This window comes from Rattus norvegicus, chromosome Y (assembly GCF_021556685.1).
Source record: "Rattus norvegicus strain SHRSP/BbbUtx chromosome Y, alternate assembly SHRSP_T2T, whole genome shotgun sequence".
Lineage (NCBI taxonomy): Eukaryota > Metazoa > Chordata > Mammalia > Rodentia > Muridae > Rattus > Rattus norvegicus.
The window spans coordinates 72,178,119-72,191,531 of record NC_141555.1 but is presented as its reverse complement, the minus strand read 5'-3'; positions in this window follow the sequence as shown (position 1 = coordinate 72,191,531).

Here is a 13,413-nt window from a genome sequence, read left to right as displayed (position 1 = left end):
ACATATACAAACACAATTGATGCAAATTAATAAGAAAGAAGACAATTCGCAAATAGTATGAAGAGTAAATTAAGGATTAATGCTTACACAGTTCTGTAAGCATAAAACGCTAAACGTCACGATTGAATTGCAATGTAGATGTTAGAAAGAATTTAGCATTTGAATTTATGAGTGAAACTATATATAAAATATTTTATTTATTTACATTCCTTCCATTGTACACTCTTCTGGTCCCCTCGCACAGTTCCTCATCCCATTCAACCTCTTCCTTCCCTGACTCAAAGAGGATGTTCCCCAGATCCTGCCAGGCACCATAATCCCTGGGACTTCAAGTCTCTCAAGGATTGGGCCAGACCAGGACGTCCTCTGCTATACATGTGCCAGGGCATCACACCAGCTTGTGTATGCTGCCTGGTTGGTGGCTCAGTGTCTGGGAGATCTCAGCGATCCAGATTAGTTGCGACTGCTGGTCTTCCTATAGAGGGTGCCATCCCCTTCAACTTCGTCAATCCTTACCCTAATTCAACAACTGACAGAAGTCAGAGACTGATACCTTTTTAAAATATAAGTACCATTTAATTTTGAATGGTATAATATGGGTTCTCATATAAAATTGATGGCTATATATATTTATTATAGTCTTCTGAGAGGGAAATTTGGCAATATTTATACAAGTATTACCTTACTTAAGAGCCTTGATATCATTGCAAAAATGTGTTTTGTAATTTATACAAAACATAATGTAAATAATCACCACTGAGTACTGTGCCTGAGTCAGTGTCCATGCATATTTTTTGTAGCAAACTTTAGCTAATGAAAATGAAAATAATCTGAAAGGCACAATTAGGTTATTATTTAAACAAATGAGTATATTAACATTTATTAAATGCAAGATATTCCATGGAGATTCCCCATGCACATGTATTCATGATACATTGTTAAATGAAGATCAAATGACAGAATATTGCATTATGTAATCAAATGCCCTGTGTCCTGCTAAGACTGCACCCACAGTGAACATGATTTTTGTGGGGAGGGCGGCAATGGGGGAAGGATGGGAGGGGAACACCCATAAAGAATTGGGAGGGGGTTGGGGGGATGTTGGCCCATTAACCAGGAAAGGGAATAACACTCATAACGTAAATAAGAAATACTCAAGTTAATAAAAAAAGAAAATGAAAAAATGACCTGTTCTGTCCCATGGTAAGGAGAAACCTGCCTGCACCTTCTGTTCTTTCCAGCTTCTTCTCTTTTCTTCTTCTCCTCTGCAGATTGCTTTCTTATGTTTCCTATATAGTCTCTAAGTTATTCCTCTATAAATTTCTTCTCAGCCCAGATATTTTTGGCTCAGTTCTTCTAAGCTCAGTTCTCCTTTGCTCAAACTGGACTTTTCAGCTCAGCCCCTCTGCAGCTCAGTCCATCTGTCTCTGTCCATCCAGTACAGTCCTTCTCTCTCAGTCTTTCTGTGTGTCTTCTCTTTTTCCTCAGCGCTTAAACATATTTCAGAATACATGATCCCGTGTTACTATGTTCATCACAAGTTCATATGAAAGATCAAAGCATAAATTGAAATATAATTTACAACCGAGAATGTTTATAAGGATATCCATCAGGAATAATTATCTGGCTAAATATTCATCACCAGTGTCAGCCCCACAGGCTCACTGAAACTAAAACCATAGTTCTTAGAAAAGTTATTTACAGATAAACCCAGTCAATATCTTATCATCTGTACTTGCACCTGTAAGAAATCATTTGTTCTCTTTTTATGACTCTTGATGACTCTTTTGCAACCTCTTGTAATGTGTTCTGAGTAGGAGAAAGTCTGTTTGCTATCTCAGAACAATGAACTGGAGACACGTGGGAGACTGGCAGGGTTGTCCCTGCAATTTTGACTAATAGAAAGAGACTTATAGAAGTCCCACTATAATAGAGCTAAATAACCATTGATATAATTTTAGTAATTATTGTAGGATCATTACTAAGACTAAAGATTCATCTATTTGTCTGTATAGCATCACTACGGGACAGTACAACTTCGTAAGCCTGCAGAGATCTGCTCCAAAGGGGTGTGCTCTTACTCAGTGATTGTTATATATGTCTAATAATAACAACAGGAATTGCATTTTAATAGCAGGAAACTTTCCCAAACTGAATCCCTCACAGCCTTTCTTAATAAGGGCGAACCAGTTGTGGATTATAAAATAATCAGAGGCTGTCCATCTCAGGATGATCACCTGCTAGTTATTAGCATGTCCTGTTATGGCTCCTGACACTTTCTTCTCAGTCCAACATGGTACCTTCTCCAAAACTGATAATATGATCCATCACAAAACAGGGCTCAACAGATACAAGAAGATTGAATTAATCCCAGGCATCCTATGAGGTCACTACAGAATAAGAATGGTCTGCAATAACAACAAGAACAACCAAAGACCCACATATGCATGGTAGCTGAAGAATGATTTACTCAATGAGAACTTGTTCAAGGAAGAAATAAAGAAAAAAAAATTAAAGACTTTTTAGAATTTAGTGAAAATGAAGTCATAACTTGGGAACACAAAAAAGCAATGCTAAGAGGAAAACTCATAGCTCTGAGAGCCTCCACAAAGAAACAGGAGCTATGATACACTAGCAGTTTGACAGAACACCTGAAATCTCAGAACCAATAAAAATCCAAATACACCAAGAGGATTAGACAGCAGGAAATAATCAAACTCCGGACCGAAATCAACCAAGTAGAAACAAAAGGAATTATATGAAGAATCAACAAAACCTAGCTGGCTCTTTGAAAAATCCAGGAATAGGTAAATCCTTTATATTCAAATTAAAAATTACAAAATCAGAAGTGAAATAGATATATAACCATAGAAAACGAGGAAGCTCAAAAAATTATCAGATCCTACTATGATTCCTACACTTAACAAAACGGGAAAGTAAGGGTTAAATGGATAATTTTCTAGACAGATACAAGGTACCAAATTTGAATCACGATCAGATACACCATCTAAATACTCCCATAACTCGTAAAGAAGTAGAAGCAGTCAATAAATGTCTCCCAACCAAAGATCCCAGGGCCAGAAAGGTTTAGTACAGAATTCCTCAGACATTCATAGAATACCTAATACCAATATTCTCCAAACTATTCCACAAACTAGAAATCGAAGGAACACTACACAATTCCTTCTCTGATGCCACAGTTATGCTTATAACTAAAGCAAACAAAGACCCAACAATGAAAGAGAATTTCAGACCAATTTATTCATGAATGTCCCTGCAAAAATTCTCAGTAAATTTCTTGCAAGCCAAATCCAAGAACTGAAGCACAGTAAACACAATATACAGCAAACAAGTAGCCAACATCAGACTAAATGGAGAGAAACTTAATGCAATCCCACTAAAATCAGGAAGAAGACAAGGATACGCACTCTCTCCCTATCTTTTTAATATAGTGTTCGAAGTCCTCGCCAGAGTAGTTAGAAAACAAATGGAGGTAAAGTGATACATATTGCTAAGGAAGTATTCAAAATGTCGCTATAAACAGATGATGTGATAGTATATTTAAGTGACCCCACAAAGTCCACAATTGAATTTCTAAGCCTGATAAACAACTTTAGCAAAGTGGCCGAGCATAATATTGATTCAAACAAATCAGTAGCCATCCTCTATCAAAAGAGAAACAGGCTGATCATGAAATTATGGAAATGATACACTTGACCATAGTCAAAAAGCATATAAAATACCTCATTGTGACTTTATCCAAGCAAGTGAAAGATATATTTGACAAGAACACATGTCTCTGAAGAAATAAATTGAAGGTCTCAGAAATTAGAAAGATCTCCCATGTTCGTGTATTGGCAGGATCAATATTGTATAAATGGCCATTTTGCAAAATGCAACCTACAGATTCAATGAAATCCCCATCCATATTCCGACTCAATTCTTCACAGTCATAGAAATGCAGTTTGCAAATTTATTTGGAATAAAATGAATCCCAGGATAGAGAAAACTGTTCTGCAAAATAAAAACATTTTGGGGAAATCACCATCCCTGAGCTAAAGTTGTATTACAGAGCAATGGTGATGAAAAACTGTATTGTATTGGTATGGAGACAGGCAGGTAGATCAATGGAATAGAATTGAAGATGCAGAAATGAACCCACACAGCTATAGCCACTTGAAAATTGACAAAGATCTAAAAACATCCAGTGGAAAAAAAGATAGCATTTTTTAAAACTGTGCTGTTTCAAGTGAAGGGCAGAATGTAGAAGAATGCAAATCAGTCCAATCTTATCTCCTTGTACAAGTCTCAAGTAAAAGTGGATTAAAGACCTCCACATAAAACCAGATACACTGAAACTACCTGATGAAAAAGCAGGGAAAATCCTCGAAAACATTGGTACTCGGAAAAATTTCCTGAATAGAACACCAATGGCTTTTCCTCTAAGACCAAGAATCGACAAAGGGAAATTCATAAAACTTCAAAGTTTCTGTAAGGCAAAGGACACTGTCATTAGTTTCATACAGCTACTAACAGATCGGGAAAAGATTTTTCCCAATCCTACATCCAATAGAGAGGTAACATCCAATATTTACAAAAAAACTCAAGAAGATGTACTCCAGAGAATCAAATAACAGTATTTAATAGTGGGCTACAGTTCTAAAAAAAGTATTCAACTGATGACTATTGAATTGGTGAGAAGCACGTAAAAAATGTTCAACATCCCTAATCGTTGTGGAAAGGCAAATCAAAACAATCCTGAGATCCTACCTCATACCAGTCAGAATGGCTAAGATAAAAAAGTCAGGTGACAACAGACTCTGGCAAGGGTGTGGAGAGAAAAGAACACTCTGTCACTGTTGAAATTGCAAGCTCTTAAAACCACTTTGGAAACCAGGCTGGAGGATCCTCAGAGAATTGAACATAGTATTTACTACCTGAGGACTCAGATGTACCATGCGATGGCACATACCCAAAACTTGCTCCAACCTACAACAAGGACACATGTTCCAATATGTTCCAATAGCAGCCTTATTTATAACAGACAGAAGCTGGAAAGAACCCAGATGTCCCTCAAAAGAGACACAGATTCATATAATGTGGTCCATTTACGCAATGGTGTGGTACTCAGCTATTAAATAGAATGACTTCATGAAATTCATAGGTAAATAGATGAAACTAGAAAATACCATCCTGAGTGAAGTAACACAAACACAAATAAATGCAAATAGCATGCACTCACTGGTAAGTGGAAATTAGCCCAAGATCTCAGAATATCCACAATAAACTCATATACACTCTGAAGCTCAACAAGAAAGGACAAAGAGGGACAGCTTCAATCCCAAATAGAAGGGGGAATAAAATTATCATGGGAGGCACATGTAGGAAGAACCCTGTGTGGGAGAGGGGAGTGAAATGGAAATACAGGAGAGCAGGATCACATGTGGGAAGAGACAGGAGAGAAGCACAGAGGACCAGGAGAATGAGTATAGAAAGAAGGAACAGTGGAGGACGGTGTAACCTCTAGATTGTCCCAGATACTAGGGATGCGACAGTGGTCCCTGGACCCAACAGTGATGACATTAGCCAACATACACAACAACAGTGAAATTGATGCTGAAGACACCACCTGCAGTAGATAGACATGACCACAGTGTAAGGATGGGACCACTCACCCATCTCTTATTAAATCAGAGTTATCCCTGTCTATTGAAATGCAGGAGTAAATATAAAGCAGAGGCTGAAGGAAAGGTCATCCAGAGATCTGCAGACACCAAACCGGACACTGTTGCTGATGCTGAGATGTGCTTGCAAACAGGAGTCTAGTATGGCTGTCCTCTGAGAGGCTCTGCCAGCACCTGACTGATACAGATGCAGAAATTCACAGCCAACCATTGAACTGAGCCTAGAGATCCCAATGGATGATGTAGGGGTAGGGTGATGGAGCTGAAGGAGACTGTAATTAACAACAATATCCATTAACTAGACCCCTCAGGGCTCCCATGGCCCTAAACACCAACCATAGAATACACATGGTCTGGTACCCTACATATGTAGCTAAGGACGGCCCCATCTCACATCAGTGGAAGGGGAAGCACTTGGTCCTTTGGATGCTAGATGTCCCAGAGAAAAGTGATTCTAGAGGGGTGAGGAAAGAAGGAGTGGGAGAGTTGGGGAGTCACCCACTTAGAGACAAAGAGGAGGAGTATGCGGTGGTGGGGTTCATTAACGCGGACTGGAAAAGGGTTAATATTTCCAATGAAAACAAGTAAAATGGTTAATGATACTAATAATAAAGGATTGGTATATTCCATACATTATTTTACAGCACAGGTTAGCTTGGAACATTTATTGTTGCCTGGATGCGTATTTCTTCCTACAGTTCATTATTTCTTCTTTCTCTGAGGAGTGTAGCCTTAGTTCTTCCTCTTCATTCAAAGAAGGCATAACACTTAACTCCTTTCTCCAAGCAAAGGTGATTTTAGATATGTCTTTAAACGGCAGGAGGCATTTGTACAATCTCATTGGGGGTCATGAAAAGAATTATTTACAAGCAAAGCTTGTAACACAAACAGTTGTGTTCAATCAACTTACCACTGTTGAAAGCATCCTAGGATTTTTGGCCATTGCATACAATGTCAAGAGACACTGAGAATTTCAATATATGTGACTAGAGAAAATACTTTTCATTGTGTAGTATTCTCAATATTTCAAAAAATATCACCACGGAAATATTATTAAGAGATTTAGAACAAAAAAAAATAGTGATATATCAAGGCAGAAGCGTCACAGTAACACCTGGAAGTCACATGGAATTCTAATATCAATCCCATGCATTCTATGCTCTATTCAAATCCTATCACATGTTCATTCCCTAACACAGTCCACCAGTGATTTTCTAGTCCCTGCAGTCTCTGAGGAGCAAGGGTCTGGATCAGCCTTTCCCACTCGGTTATGAGGTTCCAAGACACATCACTGCACCAAAGCTGGTGTAAGAGGCACTTGACAGCACAGACTCCGAAGCACCCTTTGCCCTTTCCATTCATGTTGCTCCTTCAGGAGTCACTTCTCACGACCCCTGACAGTGTGCACAAAACAGGCAGCACTCCGGACTCAAAGGAAGAGAGTCGACATGGTTCCTCCTCATTCAGAAAGCTTGGATGATCGCCCGCTAGTACAAGCAGAACTGACAAGTGAGGCATCTCCTGGCTGGGCCGTGCAGACCTCACGACTGCCCCCTGCAGACCTCGCGACTGCCTCATGCAGACCTCACGACTGCCCCATGCAGACCTCACGACTGCCCCGTGCAGACCTGGCCACTGCCCCCTGCAGACCTCGCAATTGCCACGTGCAGACCTCGACACTGCCCTGTGCATACCTCGTGTCCGTCCCATTCAGACCACGCGACTGCCCCGTGCAGACCTCGCGACTGCCCCATGCAGACCTCACGATTGCCCCGTGCAGACCACGAAACGGCCCCGTGAAGACCTCGCGACTGCCCCGTGCAGACCTCGCAACTGCCCCGTGCAGACCTGGCGACTGCCCCGTGCAGACCTCGCTACTGCCCCGTGCATACCTCATGACTGCCCCGTGCAGACCTGGCCACTGCCCCGTGCAGACCTGGCCAAAGCCTCGTGCAGACCTGGCCACTGCCCCGTGCAGACCTGGCCACTGCCCCGTGCAGACCTCGCAATTGCCCCGTGCAGACCTCGAGACTGCCCTGTGCATACCTCGTGACTGTCCCATTCAGACCACGCGACTGCCCCGTGCAGACCTCGCGACTGCCACGTGCACACCTCGCGACTGCCCCGTGCAGACCTCGCAACTGCCCCGTGCAGACCTGGCGACTGCACCGTGCAGACCTCGCGACTGCCCCATGCAGACCTTGCTACTGCCTCGTGCAAACTTGAGGACAGCCCCTCTCGAGCTTTGGTTGTTTCCTGAGATCAATGGTCACTCGAGATTTCCCTGCTTTGCCTTCCGGACTTGTCCACAGTTCTTGGGAGAGAGAGAAATATTCAAAGGATACAGCTCGACTGATGCTCACCATGACTCACCACTGCCGAGTCCTTCACTGCCCCTTCACGTGGTAGTGTTTAGAGAGGACAGGGAGCCTCATCGCGGACTTTACCCTCTGAGAATACACCAGCGATTTCCCAGCCTCCATGGCCTGGGATCCCCTTCAGAGTCCCCTGAGATGATTATAACCCCGGAGTGCAACAGGGGAATCAGTGGAAGGATACCCAGCCTCCACAGCCTGGAAGCCCATTCAGTGTCTCCCAAGCGGATTATAACATCGGACTCCAATGGGGGAAGAACTTGAAGGGTTCCCAGCCTCCGCCACCTGAGACCTCCTTCAGTGTCCCCCAACTGGATTATATCATCCTTCTCCAACGGGGGAAGCACTTGAACAGCAGAGACCCGAGCGACTTTCCACCTCCGGGACTACTTATACGGACTCGGCACAAATTCAGTTGCTCAAAACCCTTTGAAGACCAGAGATTCAAAAAACCTGATGCTCGTGTTACAGAAATGCTTCAGAAACTCAAATATCATATAAAGGCTTCAGTCAGTAAGAGGGTCCTAAATCCCAGAAATGAACTGACAGAGAAGAAGAAATGGACAGTTCCACTTCCTCTGAGGGTTCCTGAGGGCATGAGTTGAACATGTAATAGCTGCATGGAAGAAGGATAGCATGGGGGTGTGTGCTCTGATGCAAAGAGGGACATTGTACTAACTGCTTAGTCACTGTCTCTGCTGGCCTGCATTCTGCAGCATGTGCCTCCTGTGAAGAAAACAGCTTTCCGTATTGCCTGAGCTGACAGCCCTTGCAGCCTCCTCTAGGTATTATCCCCAGGGGATAATCCTGAGGGATCCCTGAAGGGAAATCCCTGATAAAAATTCTCCAGTGCTTACTAGAACCTCAGGCTAAAACCCAAACTCCTGGTTGGGAAACTGCTAAGCTGAGACTTTAGGAAACCTGTTGGAGACATCAGTTCAGGAAGTCAGATGCCCTGGCCAAGACATACGAGATGGGTCTTCACAGAGATGGCAGATTTGGAAAGACGACAAGGTTGAAGACATGATGCCTTTCTTGCTAAGAAATTGGAGACCTGCCCTTCAGAGAAGATGTCTTCAAAGAATGAAGTCTTCAAGCACCTCTCCTTGGAACAAGTTCTTGTTTCTATGGGGGTTGGGGGGGGACGGCTGCATTTCAACCTCAGGCATTGGAGAGTGACGGGTACAGAACTTCACGAGTCGGCTCAGAGTGCGATGACTTAGGTGGAGAACCACTAGCTTCCTCACTTCAACTAGCCCAAGGAAGGGTGCTCTGCTCTCTCTCGCTGCCTTGGAAAGACACCTTCTCCCCTGTTGTTCATGCCCAAGGCTTCCTATGGTCCTCACCTGTTTGCTTCTGAGTCACCTGAGGTATGTTGACATACCTCACTTTGTGCGAGCTTTCCTTAAGAGCTCTAAACCCCCAACCCATCCTGTACACTCCATCTCTATTGTTCTATTTAGCTTGATTTTTTTTCTTCAACAAAACATGAGCAGGAAGTGGATTTCTCAAATGGCTAATGCTTGCAGTCTTCTAAAGTTGAGGCCCAGGTGAACGAAATGAATTGTGGGCAGTGCCTCACACAGACAGATCGTTATGCCTATTTTCTTGGCTTTCGATGATGTTTAAAATGTGGTGTTTGGGGGAAGGAAATTACAACATGATACCAACAACGATCCATCGTGTATCGCTCTTAAGGTTTGTTTTATTCAAAGTGACAAACGATCCTCCCATGACTCCATATTAAGGAGGTGAAGAGGTGAGCTAAGTCCATAAAACGATGGTCTTAGGACCCAGGGTGGTTGTCTTCCCCAGGTTGTCCTTCAAATATATCTTGCCACCAACCGGTTATAGCTGCGGTTCACAACCTGTGTGTGGGTCACGATCCCTTTGACGAACTTCAGTCTCCAAAATGATTACCGACTACAATTCATAACAGAAGAAAAATTACAACTATGAAGAAGCAACAAGAATAATTGTGTCATCAAGGGACGTAACTACATAGGAACTGTCTTAAAGGGGGCCGCATTAGGAATTTAGATCACTGACTTATAGTCCAAGAAAGAGCATCTAGCTATGGGCCAAATAAACAAAATACAGGATCTCCAGCATGCCAGAAACATGGGATAAAATGCAAGCTGGGGAGATAGTTTTGAGGGAAGAAGTGCCTGCTGTGAATTTACCAGCACCTGCATGACAGCCCATAACCCATTATTGGAGGGATAAACACGCATACTAGACTTGTGGTGTGATTTATTGGTGTGAATGTTCAGTCAGTGTGATACAAACACTCTTGTATTCATAAATTTTGGCATAGCCGTTTCCACTTGGAGGTTCTCTTTATTCTCAGCTTTGGTGTTTTAATACATCATCAAGAGAGGAACCGCCTGACAGCCTACCCCTGCCTCCCCCCCATTTGCAGCTATGCCTGCCTTTCTTCACTAAGTTAAACACCACCTCAGACTCTACTCTTTCATTTTGTTCAGTGTAGTAGACTCTCCAAAACCATAAAATGGAATCCCAGATGCAGAGGGAAGAAGCTTTGCTGTTTGTTACTTCGTTTGCTTTTAGTTTTTTTTTTTTTTTTCTCACTTCCACTGGTTTGAACTTGTGTCCCATTCAGTGGCAGCTACTTAATTCAGCCAGCATTTTGAGAAGGGCTGTGGGTGGTGTGTGATAAAGGGGAAATTACTGAGGAGAACTCATTGGGATTTTGACGATTAATACAAAGTGTTTATTGACTTGATTTTTCAGTTACAAAGAACCCTGGACGGCACTGAGTGGAAATAAAACTTCAAATCTGACAATTTGTTCCAAGGAAATAAAAAACCTTAAAGACAAAATTTATTCAACAAAATAAGCCCTAAGTTGTAATGATTGACCCTCTATAAAGAGAAACATTAATTTTTTTTAAAAATGATGATTTTGATGTTTTTGCTTAACAATTTCATATACTTATATAATGAGTTTTAGACCTTTCCTTTCTGTATTTCCCTTCCCAATTCCTTTCCCTCATTCCTCTCCCTCATTCTCCCATCCCATCCTTTAGTTCTCCCTTGCTTCCTCCCTCATCCTCCTCCATCATCCCCTCGGTCAACCCCTTCTCTCATGCCATTCCCTCTCCAATTGGCACCTATATTCTGAATAAGTCCCCCCTCCTATTTCTTGTCTCCTTTCTGCGTGTAATCCCTAAGTTTAATTAATTACATGAGTACAGAGGTATTTGACAGAACAACTTATCTATGGGTACAGGAATGAAGAAGGGAGTGAAGCAGACATTTGTGGTTTCTTTGGAGACTCAACTGTGTCATGGATGTTGTTCTGGAAACTGTCTTAGGAGAGGATGTTTTGCTGAGAACAAACACATGGTGTTTCTGGTAGCTGCTGGGGAAAAGGGCATGCGATGTTTAGAAAGGGTACGAGTATAACGCTGCACAACAGTGGGCAACACTACGGCATTGGTTTGCCTTGCCACTCTTCGCTGATGCTCAATGGACTTTGATGACACTGGTCTTCATTGACCATGCTGTGGCATTGGTTCACCTTTCCTTCCTCACTGACCATTGTTTGTCATGACTTTGTAGAGAGAAAAGCACAAGAGAACTTCTTGTGGAGACATTGCGGTGGCTTCTCGCTGCCTCCTTGAACCCAGGCCAATTGGAAGAGCTCAGCAATTTCTTCTGGGTTGAACTGTCCTTGGTGATTCGTGAATGGTGTTTGCAAGTGGATCGACCTACCTCTGCAGATTCATGTCAACTGAACTGATATCCTGATGATGAAGATTGAAATCGCCCCAGAGAACTATTTCTAAGCAGGTCCACATCGTCCTTTGTTTGCCCTATTATCCTTTCCTTTCCCCTACCTCTGGTGGGTAGTGGGCTAGAGGAAGGTTAAAGGATTTAAGAACTCTTAATAAAGTAGGTTTGAAAAATCTAAGCCTGCAGGATAGAACCCCTCCTCCAATAAATGTTGATTGCCAAGGGAGAGGAGGATCTTTATGGTCTCTCCCATCTGTAATTTAGTGTTGAGGGGCCCAGTCTTGTGCCCGTGACCATAGCCGCCATCAGTTTAAGAGTTAAATGACTAGGACCAATCTAAAAGGTATCCTTTTGCTGTCCGCTTCCCCATCTTCTGCATCTTATATTCCTTCCACCCACTCTTTCATGATGTTCTCTGAGCTGTGGAGGAAAAGACTTAGCTGTCCTATTTCCCCCTGAAAAGTCCAACACCACTGATTCCCAGCACTTTGTCCAGCTGTACGTCTCTGCCCATGGTAGTCAGAGGCTTCTTGTCTGATGAGAGCTGAGTGCAATGCTGATCTGTAGATACAAATATGGGTGTTTGGAAGGAAGTTCGACAATGTATTTAGCATTAGGTTCTTTCGAAGGGCCTATACCACCATAACTATAGGTTCTTCACGAGTTTACAGAACCTGGTGTGTATTCCCTTGTGTGGAATATGCCTTGTATCCAATTGGAAAGCCACTGGTTACTCCCATGACTGTGATGCCACTAACGCATTAGGGGCACATCTTGCCTGACATTTAGCTTGAATGGTTTACCCCCGAGTAAGGTTGTAGATGATTTTCTCCCCTGGAAGCCTACATAGCACTTTCTTGAACCATGAAGTCTAGGCATTATAGAAGATGCTTCCACCTCAACTTCAGATTGACACTTCTGTGACCTGTGACCCAAAGGATTCAGTGTCCTCAGCAATAGGGTCTTACCATCTAGTTCTGGAGGGCTACGAAGAACAATGGCAACAACCTGTAAAGTTGTGAGGGCTTTTGGGATCTCGCTGGTCAGCAACTTTCAGGAAGACATCCCCCATCTGGCACTGTGATTTTTCTTTATTTTGGTTTTCTGTTGCTCTGATGAATACACTCACCAAAGCCACCTTGGGAAGGGAAAACTTCATTTCATCTTATCTGTTCCAGCCAGTCATCAAGGAAAACCAAGACAGCATTGTGAAACAGGAACTACAGAGACTGCTCACTGGCTTGCTTCTAAGCACACATCAACTACCTTTACAGAGTACAGACCCACCTGCATGGGTGGTGCTGCCCACAGTAGACCAGGCCCTGCAACATCAGTGAACAGTCAAGGAAATGCCACCTGGACATAGTCAAGGCCAATCTGATGGAGGAAGCTCCACGAGGGAGGTTATTTACTCCAAGACTAGCCATCACAAGAAATCAATGAAAATAAAAAAAGAAAAGAAATCAATAGCTTCAGGGGGAGGAAGGCTTATCCATGGAAGGTGCCTCCATTTGAACTCAACATTTGATCTTGTAGATATATTCTGTAACATATTTTATAACCCCTCTCACCAAACCCCGTTCTAACCTAACCACC